The following is a 15,453-nucleotide window of genomic DNA, read 5'->3' as shown; positions in this document are numbered from 1 at the left end:
TCGATTATCTCTGAAAGTGTATGTGATGTATAATGATTCCACACCAATGCTAGAAGAGATTGTGATGTATAAAACTGACTATGATTCTTTTTGCCACTAATAATCTCCAAAACTAACACCCCAAAACTGTACACATCAACTTTTTCGGTCAATTGGCCATGCATTACATAGTCTGGAGCCACGTAACCTAAAGTTCCAGCAATCCCCGTGCTCAGATGAGATTGATCCTCGGGAATGTCTCTAGCCCACTGCCTTTGTCTTTTGACTGATTTTCCAAGTTGAACTGATAACTCTTGTCTATCTGTTGCAGGGTTTCTGAAGTTGGTGCCATTGAGGAACTGTAGAGTTTTGGAGCACTTTTGACAAATTACATACTCTGAAAAAACAGATTTTGATGATTTCTTCTTCAAACCAGGGTTTTGAAGAAGAAACACTCTCAAGCCTTATTGACTATGAAACTTAGTAGTGGAAACTGAACCTTTCATGTGGCTAAGTCAACAAAACCTTAGACCTAAAAACTCTTAAGGACTCTTCGCCATCCATGACTATAAATGACAAGAAATGAACCTTGGTGAATTTGACTGCAGCGGGCTGACAAGACATAGTTTAACATAACCAAGATGCCATTATCATATCATTTTAAAATTGAAAGTATCAAATTATTTAATTGATCTGTTATTTTCAAGATTGAATTTTATTTCAATAAGGAAATATTTTGATGTTCTATCTCAACTTGCCAACATTTTTATGGTTTTGAACAAAAATTTTACCCAAATATTTCTCTACAACTTGCAGTTATCTATCTTCTCGTGTTTCTTTTTCTTTGGAAATATCACTAGCCATGCTTATGCCACTATTATTAGCTTATCTGGATGTAACTTTTACCAAGAATTTCCAATCACTCAATCACATACTATAAGATTGAAGAAATTTAAGCTATTGAAGAATTGTTCTTTATGATTCCTTAATCAAGGAGGTCAAAATATTCCTCTTGAAATTCCTAAAAGTTGTAAAATGCCAAAAAAATCTAACCACACAAAAGAAATGTTATGGTTCTCACAGGATCTCAAATGGCATTAATTCTTACTATAATCTCTATTATGATGGTTTGTACTAGGATTCTTAGTTATTCTACCATTGTAACAGGTTTTCTATGGCTTTCCTCATGAGGAGATATTTTATTTAGGAATATTTGTTACTTCATTATTTCCTTCATAAGTCTTATTGGTCATGAAACTGGAGACCTACTTGTGACAACCATGGCAGTCTATTTACAAACATATATTATCACATTTTACATACTCATACTCGAGTTATGTTGTTAACATATGGTTTTTTTCTTAATTATTTCATGAGTACAATGTTACATATTCCATATAATGTATATCATTGTACAACCAACACTTAATCATGTCACTTTCTAAATTTGAACTTGGTTGGGAAGGATTCCATTCCTTCCTTTTAACCACCCAAGATAGCCCCAATTGACTCAATAATTTTTCTTATATAAATGTTATGTATATTCATACAGGTTTTAAAAAACGTTATCATTTAGTATGCCTAGACATACTCTTTGAGGATAATATATGTTTTGGTTTGTCTAATATAGGGTTTTCAACCCCTCCTTTAATAATGCTTTATGTTGGCACATACACACCTTAACAATATCTTATATACACTTTATTTTGTGTATATACTCTATCCTTATCTTTAATTTAATCATAAATCTCAAACCAAATTATTTATAGCAAAGGTTTCTAAACCTTCTTAATACATACATTGTGATTGTTCTCTTGAGTATTTAAACATGTAATCTTATAAATTATTCTAGTTCCACAGATGTTCTCAACATATTTTGTTTGAGACATACATACTTAGTTTTGGAAACTATTATTATATATGTTTGGTTTTTAAAAACTATCTATTTTTCATAGTGTTCCTATAAGCTTCATCCCTTTATGACTTACTTCTTATTATGCCTTAATCTTAAGCATACAAAACTACTTTTTCATTAGAGTTTGTAACTTTTATTTTAGCCGTAAGTATTTACCTCATCCCTAATATTTCCTTAGCTCTTTCTTTCCACAAAACGATTTGGTCATAATCTAATGCATGGAAGCTTTTCTTGGGCTATTTGGGCTTGACCCAGGTTCAGAAGAATTATTTAGCCAAACAAATCCCACAGCTACCGACCCTTTTGACAATAGCCCGCAAAGCGGGGAAGGAGGTATCACCTGAGGTAGCAGGGGCGGGTGCTGAAACCAGGTTTCTGCACCCTGGAGATGTATTGGATGTGGGTTGGGGCTCGCACGTTGTTTTGCAACCTCGCACTGCGCCAGATCCGCGCAGATCAAACTATCCTAATCGCTCTTAGTACAGATTAAGTCACTTATTACTGGTTTGATCTAGTCAAAGCGGTCTTTAAGAAAACATTTATTATTTTTGGTTACTTCATGCATCAAGATTAACCCAGTTCACATGTATTTAATCATATCAAATGCAGAAATCATAATAGTTCATTTATCATAAAATAGTGAAGACGCAATTAGCATAGAATTCAGAAGAAACTTAACTTTATTATCAATTTTCACCAATACAACCAGATCCACCTTGCGCACTTAGCTGCAGGGGTCCACGCACACAGCTGCGGACTTTCGAGGCCTCTGTGCACACAACTGCAAAGCCTATACCTTCTACCCTACTCCCCTGACTCGGACTTACAAATGTTTTCAAGCTATTGCCTTTCAGAACCCATTACATTCCATCTTTCAAAAGAACTACCTTTCCCTCATAGAGCCACGCTCTATTTATACTCTCCCTTGGCCCATGATCCCTCCGTGGGCCGACTCTATTACTATTTATTTAGATTATTTTTGGGCGGAATACCCTTTGAATCGACCTACTATAGTTCATGCTTCGCACTTTCTGCGGAGTCTTTTACCCTAATATTACCCAAAATTCTAGGCTTCGCACCCCATACTTGTTTCGCGGGGCTTGTGCTACCCAACAGTCCCCCAACAAAATCATCGTGACTCATCCCGAGTCACTTACTGGTGTGGCTAGACGCTCAGTCTTGGCTTCATGGTTCGCCTTTCGTTGAGTGGCGCTCGTCATCCGGCTGCTCCTACTTTGTCTCCTGCAATGCTTTTTTGGCTTCAGTGTTTCTACCATATCTCGCAACCGATGATGCTCATTCTGCTCTGCTCGGTTAACACAGAACACCCCCTCTGAGGATTTTAGCACAAGTGGGGGAGCCGCATACAGGACCTCCTGGTACCACCATAGCCCTTTCTGACTGACGTATCTTCTCTTCACACCGTCCGCTGCAACCTGTGTTGCAATTTTGCAAGACCCTGGCTACTGTCTGTCGGATCCCACTCGTCAAGAACCATCAGAGGCAACTTATTGACTGCATCTCCACCCATGGTCGCCGTCTGTCCATCCTTCTATTGTTCTATTGTAACGTGCCATCCTGCCCCTAGGCGGGGCGACGACATCTGGACCAATTCTACTTCGCATTCCTTGTTTTCCGGTACATCCCCTACTAGTGACACTGTAGCCTGCAAGATACCCACAGCTATCAATACTAGACTCCTTAGAGAGTCCTACCCCTTCTTTGGCTAGATTACTACCTTCAAGCACATGCCAGGTGCAGAGATGATGAACAACTCCATCTGTATTTTCAAAGCATAGGTTGCCCAGCAGATTCCCCATGGTGATTTATAAGCCATGCAAACTTCAAATGCCCAGATTGCCGCTCGTTCCAGCTCGTGTAACCTTCCCGTGTGAAATCTGTGGTCGATCATTTCATATCTGGCTCGTACTGTGGCTCTTAATTGCCCGCCACCCACTCCCTTTTGCCATAATGCAGCCATCTTGTCATGAATAGTGGTATTAACGGTCATCATTCCTTGGAGTGGTGCACCCACATGGCTCTGTCCATGGAACCACGCCCCTGATTGTTGGCCAATTGTACACGTACCCTGATACCCACGCATCTTTCCCTAGACTGCTTTATCGTCCCTCGCTCTCTTTCAACTGGTCAGAGCGGTGAGACTCTCCATGGAACGGTTAGTCAGGCGGTCGGCCTACCCGTATAGAGCTTCAAGTGACTGCCATTCACTCTTCCTGGGAAGGGGTCTTCGTTGAGCTTAGCCAGTTGAACTGCGCCCCCATCAGTTACTTCTTTAATGACATAAGGCCCCAACCAATGCATACGGAGTTTACCTGGGAATTTTTCAAACTTACTATCATATAATAATACGAGATCATCCTTCTTGAACATGTGCACCTTGATATGGCGATCATGCCATGCTTTCTCGCACTGTTTTTGTACCTGCTGATGAAATCCTGCCAGAAATAGTTCTTCGTCTAGTTCGTCGAGTTGTGCGAGCCTTTCCTCCAAAGCCCCACGATCTGCCATTCCTGTAGCTGTTGCAATCCGTAGGCTAGGCACGATATATTCCATAGGCATCACGACCTCCTTACCATAGACTAGTCGAAACAGTGTCTGGTCTGTCAACTTTTTGCACGTGGTTCGATATGCCCATAGCACAGCAGGGATGCGCAAGTCCCAATCATTTCGTCGCGCATTGCAGATCTTAATCAGCGGGGTTTCCAAAATTTTGTTGAATGTTTCAATAATCCCATTTGCTTGTGGATGGTATGGCGTGCTCTGTTGGTGATATATCTGGAATTCCTTAGTGAGCGCACTGATGGTTTTGTTCAAAAAATGTGTTCCTCCATCACTCATGAGAATCTTAGGACACCCAAACCTGGTCAACACTTTTTCGAACAAGAACTTTGCCGCTGTTGTGGCTGTGCAATCTTTAACTGGCTGTGCTTCTACCCATCGGGTCAAGTATTTGGTCGCAGTGATAATATAGCGCGTGCCCGCCTTCCCTCATGGTTCAATATGTGCGACGAAGCCGATCGCCCATTTCTCAAATGGTTGTAGTGTTACCTGTGGCTGAAGTGGCATTTCATCCCTTCGCGATGGCTTGCCTATTCATTGGCATACATCACAAGCCTGACAGCATGAGCTTTTGAATCTTGATGTAGGGTGGGCCACCATAATCCGGCGCGAAGAACCTTCTAGGCTGTGGCACGGCCTACATAATGTCCGCCAGCAACCCCTCCATGTGCTTCGGAAAGGATCTGTTCTCGCTCAAACTTTGGTACGTATTTGCATAATATCTCATCATGGACCATCTTGTAGAGATGGCTAGCAATCACAGTGAAATCTACTGCTTGTGTCACCAATTCCTTCTTTTTTTGCACAGAATACCCCTGCGGCGCAGTGTTGGTAGTCAAAAAATAGATTATATCTTCAAAGTGGCCATCCGCAATGTGCACTGCATACAACTAGGAATCTAAGAGTCCTTATTTTAGATTCGTGGTTTCCTCGCCCATCTCAATCCAGGATAAGTGGTCTATACCCGCATTCAGACGTGTTGTCTTCACAACAACCTCAAAATCATATTCCTGAAACAACAGCAACCATCGACAGATGTGCCCCCCCAACACAGGCTTATTCACTAGGTATTTTAGCGCAGAGTGATCAGTATACATCTTAAAATGTCCTCCAAGCAAATAGTGACGATACTTCTGGAGTGCGTACACCATCGCCAATCCCTCTCGCTCAGTAGTAGAGTAATTCTTCTCGGCTTTTGACAACCTTTGACTTGCAACCTTCGTGAGTAAGTACTACTCCTAATGTGATACACGACGCATCGACATGCACATGGAACTCCATGTCCCATTTTTGAAAGATCAATATAGGGGCAGATGCCATTTTTTCCTTCAGCAATTCCAGGATTTTGTTACATTCCTCATTCCAGCAATACGTGGCATCCTTTTTTAAAAATTGTTCCATTGGAGCCGTGATCTGGGCGTAACCTTTTATGAACTTTCGATAGTACCCCATGTGTCCCAGTGTAGCATGGAGCTGTTTTACACTGCGCAGTGCTTGCAGACCTAGTATGATAGTGATCTTTGTCGGATCCACGATCAGGCCTTGCCTACAAACTACGTGACCCAACAAGTTCCCGAAGGGAACAAGGAACGTACACTTCTTTAGATTGAGCCCAATCTAGTGTGGACAACAGGTATCCAGCATTAACCGTAAGCTATCAGTATGTTTCTTAACCAGGCCGAAGGCAGTCCAATCATCAAGATAGACTTCCAAGAATTTGTGTATAAATTCCTTGAATGTAGCTACCACAATGTGGGAAAATATTGTCGGCACGTTATTCAGCCCAAATGCCATCACCGTATACTGAAAACAACCCCATTCCATAACAAACGTTGTCTTGCTTCGATCTTCTGGTGCGATCTTGATTTGATGGTATCCAAAGAACCCATCCATAAAGGAATGCACTTCCTGGCTGCCCACATTTTCTAAGACTTCATTGGTAAAAGGTGTTGGAAATGGATCGTTAACACAAGCATCATTGAGTTTCTATAAATCCACGCAGATGCAGATCTCACCCTTCTGTTTCTTCTCTTGTACCACCATCAGACTTACCCACTCAGACTCCTCAACTCGTTCAATGATCCCGACTGCTAGCATCTTGTCCAGTTCTTCTCGTACTTTTTCTTTGTATTTTGGATTCAATCGGTAAGGTCGTTGCTTTACTGGCTTTGTGTCAGGCTTCAAAGTTATCTTCATCATTCCTAGTTCACCTCAAATCCCTTTCAACTCCGTAATCTTAGTAGGGAAGAGGTCTTGATACTCCCTGAACAGTAGGGAAGAGGTCTTGATACCCCAAGCGTAGCATACTTCGGTTCTTCCTCTGTTCCAATATTCACTTGCTTCATTTTTAATGGTGTTGTGATGTTTAGATCTTCTATTTTGGGGCTGCACACTTCCCAACTTCCTTCGGATTCTGGTATATGGATGTCGCGCGGATCATCCTCATCCCCTTCTGCTTTTACATTGTAACATTCCAAGGTCCGGCTTAGCTGTCGCGACTAGTCTGGTTGCATGACTTCTTCTGGTTCCAGCAGCAACGTGAAAATTGTGGTCTTTACTAGCTTTAAGGTGTCGTCCACTGTATCCATCCATTGATCCTCAAAAATAAATGTTGACAGAAACCTTTCACACAAGATATCCCACAAACCTATGCCACATTGGAGCTCTGTTTTAGTATACCAATTCCTTGGGATGACATCTAAGGTATGATAAAAGAGGTGTACCCATTCTGGTTGTGGCTCCTCACCATAGGCTTTGGTCCATTTGCTCAGGTGTATGTGCAGATTCTCTCATCCATCATATTTCTCCGTTAGTTGGAGTGTTGGCTTCCCAAATTATATCTGCATCATGCACTTACAGCTTCGCCAATCTACGAAAGTTCCTTCATAGGTACCCCACCATTGCACCAGTGTCACGCGCAATGCCCATTTGAGTGCATCAAATCGCTGGTACTCTGGTACTACGCTCTCAAAATTCTTCAAGAATTCATTTACTATGGTGAGCCCGTCATACACCGGCAGCTCGTGGTCCTGAGCTTTAATGCAGTACACAGATTTGTTAGCATATTGTAGCTTAAAGTAGTTGCCCCATTCATTTTTTTCCACCATTGCTCGTCTTCTTCCTCTGAATCATCGGTGTATGGTTCCGCGTAACCCTGTGAAATTATCCGTTCCTCCATTACCTTACCCTTTATTAGCATTGGTGCAGCAATTTGGTTGATGCAATCCAATGCTTCGTCCTGCTCATCGTCGCACACAGGCTTCGTGTAGTGGGGTCCCGCAGTCGGATCTAGCAGAACAACTACGCAGCGCGAATTTTTCTCAAATATCATCTTTTTGTGCTTGAAATTAATAATCCAATTCATGTCGATGGCCTAATCTATTCCCAACAATGCGGGGTATGGGATTTTTTCATCCACTATCTCAATAACTTCAAAGTCCGTTCTAGTGCTTGCACCATCCAAGTCTACGGTGATTCCTTGCAGCCTACCCATGGGCACGATCTTTTGCTGATTTGCCATTCATAATTGGATCGGAGACCATTGGAGTGGGGGCTTGCCAATACGCTCCCACGTCTGCTTGGGCAAGATGTTTGCATCCAAACCGAGGTCCAGAATGACCTGATCCATCTCATAGTCACCAACTAGCGCTGTAACTGCATTTCTTGTCTGGTCTGTGACATATGGCTCCCCATCCGTAGGACTATGCAAGGTTCTCCCCATCATGCGTATTTCTTAATTACCTCCTGCAATCCTTTTACTGCCCTATTATCGCGAAGTAACTTCATGCAAGTTTCTATGAAAGTTGTTAACATCGAGGGACCTTTATACGGCTCAAACTAATCTCCTTCTAAGGTTGCACCGCTCCTTAGTACCATATTTACTTTAGGTTCTTCATTGCGTGGTTCGGCCCTTATCATCTGGACATTCTATGTCATTGTAGGAGGTGCTATCCTTTTTTCATGAATCTGTGCTAGCAGCATAGGGCAATCTAGCAATTCATGGTCGAATTGTTCGTAATAGGGACATGATACTCGAGTTGGATTTGTGCAATCCCACGTGTAGTGTCCTAGTCCTCCACAATTGTAACAAATTAGCTGTCCTCGACCCCTTCCTGGTCCCATTCTGCCTCATCCTTGACCCCGTCCTTGGAATCCACCACGCGCAAATGTTGCAACTGGATTTTGACCTCGTCCCATAGTCTGTATTCAGTAGGCAAATGCCTAATCCACCAACATTTGGCAATCTTTGTCCTCATGACCATCCGACCTTCAAAAGTTGCAAAAGCACTGTTGGGGGGTCTAATTGTATTTCGGCAAGAGGTGGCAATTATCCGTGTTGTGTTTTCCTCCTACTTGACAGATTGTGCACCAGAGCGGGGCGATCACGCTCATCCCTGCCTGTGCCTCTGGTCGCAATGGTGTTGGTCCCCCTGTTACCACATGGTTTACCGCAACTAGACAATGGTCTTTATCATGTCCCTGGGCCCTACACTTTATGCACCAAAATTCTTCCCAAACTTCCGGTGCCTGGTCTTGTTTTAACTTTTGTATTTCCAAACATAAATTTTGGACTTGTGCTTGGATTTTCTAAACTCCCAACCCTGGGTCCTATACCGGGGTTTCGTGCAGCCATATTGTTGCCTCCAACACTTCTGGTTGGGTTGAGATCTTCCGTTGTGACAAACCTGATTTCAGATATAGCATTAATGATGCGATAAACCAAGCGCGGTGCTCTCCATCCGTCAGGGTCATGTTGGCTTTGCGAATAGTGATTTTTAACCTCTGATCTAGATCCAACAGGGACTCACTAGGCATCATCATGATTTCTTTGAATCCTACGACCGACTGCGACTCCGATTTTGGCCGGCTGAACTCCTTCTTTAACTCAGTGTAGATGTTTGCTATCCCCGCCGTTGGATTGATGCTCGAATACTTCATATACCATGTTAGCACTTGGTCCTATAGTGTGCTAACTAAGACGACTTCCTTGATATTATCATTCGTGATCTGCTGCGCGTTCCGTACTGAATTCAATACAAACCAAAGCTTTTCCGTATCTTCACTTCCTACTCCCTTGAATATTTGTAACTAGATGGCGCTCGCCATTACTACCATCCTGATCCTTCGTCGCTCTTTCCTCTAGCATCCCCACCTTTAACACCAGACACCCCTTACGCAGATCCCGGTCCCAGCAATGGAACCATTTTTTGGCTTATTTGGGCTTGACCCTGGTTTGGAAGAATTATTTAGCCAAACAAATCCCACAGCTACTGGCCCTTTCGACAACAGCCCACGAAGCGCGGACTGAGGGCTCACCCTGAGGTAGCAGAGGAGGGTGCTAGAACCAAGTTTCCGCACCCTAGGGATGTCTTAGATGTGGGTTGGGGCTCATGCATTGTTTTGCAGCCTCACATTGCGCCAAATCCGAGTGGATCAGACTATCCTAATTGCGCTTAGTACAGATTGAGTCACTTATTACTGGTTTGATCTAGTCAAAGCAGTCTTTACGAAAAAAATTATTACTTTTGGTTACTTCGCGCATCAAGATTAACCCAGTTCACATGTATTTAATCATAGCGAATACAAAAATCACAATAGTTCATTTATCATAAAACAGTGAAGACGCAATTAGCACAGAATTTAGAAGAAACTTATCTTTATTATCAATTTTCACCAATACATCCAGATCCACCCTGTGCACTCAGCGGCAGGGGTCTGCACACACAGCTGCAGAGCCTCTACCTTCTACCCTACTCCCATTACTCGGACTTACATATGTTTTCAAACTATTGCATTTTAGAACCCATTACATTCCATCTTTCGAAAGAACTACCTTTCCCTCATAGAGCCACGTTCTATTTATACTCTCCCTTGGCTCGCGATCCCTCCTCGGGCCGACTCTATTACTATTTCTTTACATTATTTTTGGGTAGACTACCCTTTGACTCAACCTACTGTAGTTTGCGCTCCACGCTTTCCACAGAGTCTTTTACCCTAATATTACCCAAAATTCCGGGCTTTGCATCCCATACTCGTTTCGCGGGGCTTGCGCTACCCAACAACATGATATGAGCAATGAGGTAGTCTTGTACCCATAAAGTTCTATCACTACTCTCGAAGAGTATCTAGTATAATAGCTAGGTATTGGATATTTTAACACCAAGAGTATTGTTTTACATTTTTGTTACCTCCCTCCTTGATAATCTGTAGTAGATATCTAATATAAGACATCTATGCATATCAATCTTGTAAGTTATGTACCAAAGTTAGTTTTTGGAAAAGGGAAAATATCTCATAATTTATTAAAAATACAAAGAACGGTTTTCCTTGTTAATTAAAATTCATGTACAACATCCACAACTCCAACATATACAACCTTTTCTCATGCTAACAAGTAACCATCATATAGGTAATTTTATACTTTTTAGAGATAATTTCATATGTAACATCCTAACTTATCTTGTGCATATCCATTTGTTGCTACCCAATCTTTAACATAGTAAGATAGATAAATTTTCCTTACACATATATCCGTGTATACATTTCCTGGCTTGGCGACGTAAGTTCCTTCACAATTCCATAGATTATGAACTTCTTTGTTTATTCAATATTCAAAGAGTCATGGAGCGAAACTTACTAGTCGGGCTATATTACTACCCAAATACTTTTATCAAAGAGTTACTTGCAATTTTGGATGCCCAACATACCTATTCATGTAGGTAAGGCTATTATGATAATAATCAGTTAATATTTAAATGTAATCCACATAATGAAATTGTATCAAGTACTCATATTGTAGAATTCCTTTGCTTATCTATTCCTTTGTTGTATAGAATACAATTTTACTTTGTTTCTCATGATGTAGGAACCATTCACTATGTTTGTTTCTAGCTATAGTTGAGCTCATAGGTCGTAGTATTGTGACCTATTTCTTTAATAGAATATGTCATGTATTCAACTTAAAATCAATGGAACACCTAAAATTTGCACCAATTTGTTTTTATTATCCTCCTTAATCAACTAAATCTTGTTCTTTCTCCACTACTGCAAAGAGGAAAATTTGTGTTGTCACTAATTGGAGAATATATGTTCATAGTTTGTGACATTATTTATCAATTTTATGATCCTTATTATACAGACATGACTTCTTTGGTTAGAATAAATACTTATATCCATTCTTATCTTTAATTTATATAATCTTTTTATACTGGAAATGGTGTAGACATTGCATTTATAGTGGTAACAATTCCTTTCATAATTTTTTTATGTAATGTATATCTAACATAATGGCCATTGTTGGAATTAGGACTTAGCTATGCACATATTTCATCAACCTTATAATGTTGTTTCTTGGATTTATAATATGATATATAATATGTTGTTGTATACCCCATTATGCATTCTCAGGGTTAAGAAGGGGCAAGTCTTACTTATTTTGATGTTCACATGACAAAGGCGACATGGCCTGGAATACCTATGAAAAATCACCTTGGACATGTGAATTATGAGACGTAAAAGGAGAAACTTGAACATATATATCGAATGATAGGGATTTGTTGCTAGGAAGTTAGGGTAACTACCCCCCCCCCCCCCCCCCTCCTCTGTCTTCTTTATCATTTGCACACATGATTTTCATGGGCAAAGCTATACAATGTATAAGGTTTTCTTACTACCTAAGGTTTTTGTTAGCCCATATGTAATAAAAAGGTAAATATCTATTTTAATCTATGGTTTTACATTCTACCTGCTATGCGTATTGGGATTAATGTGGTGGGAAAGGATGATGACATTTCCTGTGCTCCAAGTATGATTTTGTATTTTTTATCTCTCCTTTACTATTACTTTCACTTTTGTATTTCAGAGGATTTCTTCTCAAGTGACTGATTTACTCACTTAGTGGGCTTGCATGTCCTAAGTTAGGGTTAAATCCCCTCATGTTCTCCTTGGTTATGCATAGTTAATTATTCCCTTTTCTACTACAAAACTCATCTCTGGATTATTATTTTGTGTTTATGTATACTTTTAACACAATTTCATGGGATTTTTAGCTACATTCTTTTCTTTTCTGGCTATCAAGTAATCCTCCCAAAATTCCCTTGTATTCATATTTCCCCATTTATTTTCATGGTTAAGGTTTCCTTTTTCGATAAGGGTAATTAAGTAAAACCCTCGTCACAATTTTATAGGAGAAAAGGTTTTTCAATCCCTATCAACTCTATTTCTAGGTAACACCTCATCCTATGTTTTGATAAATCCTTTGCTTAAAGTTATTTTGGATTTCCTCTTCCTAGGCTACTATATCTAACAAGGGTTGATTTTCTGAGATGTCAGAGGTTGTTCAATTTAGAAGTTCTAGAGCTCAACAGTGGAAGGAAATTTGTGAAGCATTTTTAATTTCTAACTTATATCAAATACCCATTTACTTAAATATATTATTACTATTGTATTTCATTAACTTCTAGAGGTTATAGTGGGTTGGATAGGCCAAGCCATTTTTGTGAAGTTAATACCTTCTTATGTCAGTAATTTTTTTATGTAATACCCTAGTCGAATTGTTTGTTCTTGTCATGGGAACCAAGTAGCTGAAACGAATGCTAGTTCAAGATTTTTAATTGTTCATTTCTGCAGGAATGAGTTTATTTAATTCTATCATGAACATTTATTGTTTGAACCTACATTATACAATATTTCCTTTTCTTTCTATATTACACAACATTTTTTTTGTTTTGTTTTCCATTGAGTGTGGAATCTCGTTAGGGTTATGATATACCTACTTTTGTAAAATCACATTACTAAGTTATGGAGAAAATTATTTCTGTTATTATATATTTTATAGAAATTTTCTTCAGAAATGACTCAAAACAATGAGAGAAAATATATTCTTCACTTTTTTATTCCCCTGTTCTCTCACATAAAGTTTTTTTACCCTTATATATGGATATACACAAGTGTATTTAAATATGGCTTACCATCTTGCAAACTTTATGTTTGATTCTTATGTGACTTTCAAATATATATATATATATATATATATATATATATATATATATATATAGTTATCCTATTTTTTCATACAATTGTAGGGCGGGGACATCAAATGTAAGACTCCTATATCCATCTTTCTACATCTGACCACCACAAAGCCATTACTAAATAGACAGGGACTGCATGCAGACATAGGCGAGCATGAAAATAATTTTTCTTATTGAGAACCTATACAAATGCTAAACCTATATTTATTTAGGGACATGATTTATTTACACTTATACATCAAATTTCTTTCCAAGAGGTGGTGTACAATGTCGGTGTTGAAAATGTAACTAGTTTCAATCTTCACAATTATTGTTGTACTCATTTCCATTTGTATCATATGTATTAAAAAAAAAAACTATTATTATTAAAGCATGGGTTTCATGCTTCTTATTCATGGTCTTCTAGGTAAAAGCATGTTCTTCATGCTTCTAGGGTTTGTTAGGGATTAGGATTTATTTTCATAAGTCAAAAAAGTCAACATCATGTCTATAAGACCCTTCCATGAAAAATGTAAATGGAAAATAATTTATCTTAAGTCTAGAAAGTCTTGGAAACTCGAATAGTACAAGCCTTGACATATTCAAGTCGACCTAAAGAATGGAATTCAACCCCTTGAAAAGGATATATAAAGGATCAACATGACCTCATTTGGGACACACTCATCCATAAATTTGAGCACATAATAAAAACTTTTATCTTTAGCTGTAAGCAAGAGAAAAGGAGAGCGAAGTTCTAGGAAGCAAGAAGAATTCAAGAAGTAAGGAAAATGATCTATTTTGGGCTCCATCTCTCTCACACGTGTGAAGTTCTAGGGTTTTTGGTGCTGCAGAAAGAGGCTGAAGTAGTAGGTCCAAATTGAAGGAGCATGAACTGTAGTATCTTCTAGTTGGAAGGGAGAAAAACCTACCTTGAACTTGTGGACTTTGGGAGGAGTTGTCTTGCTCTAGGAAGGACTTAGGAGGAAGATGATTTATGGTATTTATATCTTCTACAAGATCTAAATTAGAGGGTCTAAGTTGTAGGACGAAATTGTAGTTTGAATTTGATAGGTCGGAGTTGTAGTTTGAAGTTGGCTAGTGAAAGTCAAGAAAAGGCTTGTTGGAGGGATGAATTGGAACTTGGATAAGGAATTGGTTTAGGATTTTGTTCTTTATATCTCATTTTAATCATATTTTATAACAAGAGAAGTGTTTTCCGTGTTTTCCTATTGGAGGGTTTTTTCCCTAGCTAAGAGCCTAATTTTTGTGTCCTCTATTATTTCTCTTTGGATATTAATATTTGTTTAATGAAAATGTCTAACTAAAGAACACACACAATATTAACAAGTTCATAAGAAAATATTAAGGATAAGGAAAATAAGAATTAATCACTACCACTTCAAATTTTTCAACAAGGTTTAACGGCTAAGGTGAACAAGGAAGGCAGTTGAAAGGACACTAGAAGGAATTAATTGACAAGGGGAAGGAAAAAGGAAACTCTCAAGGAAAGCCCAAAGATAAATACTTCAACAAGGATTTTCTCATAAAGGGATCTAGTTGAAGACTCCTTCGTAGAACTCTTTTAAGCAGGCATAAAAGGATATTGTTATCATTCATTGCTCTTGGAAGTTATTCTTGGAGAAATCCTAGGAAACATCTTTCAAGGATATTTTAAGGCACCAAGAAGGTTGGAAAATTCATCAAGAAGAACCTTGGTTGTCAAGTAAGTATCATATTATTACATCATGTATGAATCCAAAGGTCATGTGGGTTCTTTCTGCAATGAAAGGAACAAACTTGTTGGAGCATCCAATTACCTAACATGGAAGAAAAGGATTCACCTAGAACTCATTGAACATGAGGCAATGGAGTATGTTACTCATGAAATTACTAAACCTAGCAAAGACAAGACTCAATATATAGCAACATATAAGAAGGGGGAAGTAAGGGTGCAAAGGATCATAGTTG

The sequence above is a fragment of the Pinus tabuliformis genome, chromosome 8, assembly GCF_031772625.1.
Source record: "Pinus tabuliformis cultivar Carrire ecotype Pingquan chromosome 8, CPIR1, whole genome shotgun sequence".
NCBI lineage: Eukaryota > Viridiplantae > Streptophyta > Pinopsida > Pinales > Pinaceae > Pinus > Pinus tabuliformis.
Note: the sequence above shows the minus strand (reverse complement) of the source record.